The sequence below is a fragment of the Aphidius gifuensis genome, linkage group LG5, assembly GCF_014905175.1.
Source record: "Aphidius gifuensis isolate YNYX2018 linkage group LG5, ASM1490517v1, whole genome shotgun sequence".
NCBI lineage: Eukaryota > Metazoa > Arthropoda > Insecta > Hymenoptera > Braconidae > Aphidius > Aphidius gifuensis.
The window spans coordinates 7,971,455-7,973,389 of record NC_057792.1 but is presented as its reverse complement, the minus strand read 5'-3'; positions in this window follow the sequence as shown (position 1 = coordinate 7,973,389).

Here is a 1,935-nt window from a genome sequence, read left to right as displayed (position 1 = left end):
ATTGGCAAAAAAATAATCAGAAAAAAAAATTTTAAACTACGTATTTTCACCTTTTTTTATATGTATACCCAACTGCTATCGGTCGACTACTAGTCAAGTGTTTGAACTTTCTTTAATATATATTCAATATTATCCTTTATCTATTATAGTTGACATAAGTTCAAACATGATAATAAATAAAATTAATATTATGTCATCAGTTCATAACGGTTTGGCAAACGATATGCGTATATTTTATTTAATTTGTCGGATTCTAGTATGACAATTTTTTCGATTATTGATTCTATTTCAATCACATGCATGTTATCGTCATTCTTTTCAATAATATATACTGATTTAAATAATTATCACCAAGAATCGACTGTTTGATCTTGAGAAATACGTAAACCAGAACTAAACCAGTTCATACAACTAAAAACATTCAATTTCAAATATTTCATCATTTGTTAAAATAACTGTATAGATATTTCTTTTTTTCACTCGTTTATAATTGGAACTATGAATAATTTCTTTATTTATTATTGCTCGTGAAAAACATAATATTTTTGCACTATCAGGTATATTAAAATTCATACGTTTGAATGGCAAAGAATAATTTTTTGGCAGTTCATGAATTTTTGATGGTTTACCGATCATATGAATATTTTCTCTTATAGTTATACGAATTTTTGGCCATGTTTTCTTTTCCATTACCCTATCGAGACATTTTTTTTGTTTGCGTGACATGCTACTCCAACAGAAATTTCTAAGTTGTGAGACTACAGATACCATTCTAAAAGTATCACAAATTTGTAGAGCAACTCCATTCGAACTATGAATGTAATTCAATAAAACTTGCATATAGTCCTCGTACCTAAAAGTACTCTGTGTAAATAATGGACCCCAATTTAGTACACTTTGCGGCAAATGTAATAATAAATGACAGTTGAATGATATAAATTCTTCTCTATATAATTTACTAATACCTGTTACGAATTCAGTTAAATAATTTTCTGCTTTAACGATTTCTGTTTTCAAAATATTTTTTTTTATCAAAATATAAATTGCTTTTGTCAATAAACTCCAGTGTTTCAAATATGCATTGTCGAGTTTTAGTTCTTTAAGTATTGGTAAGGAATAACACAACAACCACATAACCCATTCATGACCTTTCCAAAATTTGCATACAGATATAGATCTAGGGGTACGTGATACGTCCAGAGATGGTTTTATATATTTCAATATTTCATCAATTTTGTCAACATGGACCAATATGATATGGCTTTCTTTCAGTCCCATTTGTAACAGGACTTATCCACAAATTCGTAAATGACCTAGTCACACCTAACGCTACTGCATGCAACCAGTCAACGTCCAGATTTGATATAATATCAAAACCTGGTATATCACTTAAAATAGATTTCCCTTTTATCCCTCTTATTTTTTATTCAGCATGTATCTGTGTGTCGTTATGATTGCGCAAACCTTCCCTAAAGAAACTATCGTTATCTGTTTGGGGATAAACGCGTGTATACCCTCTCCTTTTTTTTATACGTTAGTAGAGTATAGGGAGAGATAGCGGGCAGCGTGCTGTTAAATGGTATACGATCCACGAAAAAACCGGTTTTGGGAGTCGTTTTTTTACCTGCCCCCTTTCCCTCTGTGCCGCTTGCTCGCGTTCCCCCCTCGAGCACCTACAAACTCCGCGGGGCCCATACGCGACTACCCTGATAAAGTACCCTCACAAAAACTACCCTTAAAAAACTACCCCTATTATTTTATTTATTATTATTATTATTATTATTATAATTATTTTTTAATTACATATATATTTTTTTATTATTTATTTATTGTTATTATTATTTATATATGTACGTATGTATATATATATGAATAATAATATTATTTTTTTTTTTTAAATATTATTTTGTGATGTGTGCGCGCGCATAGGTGCAA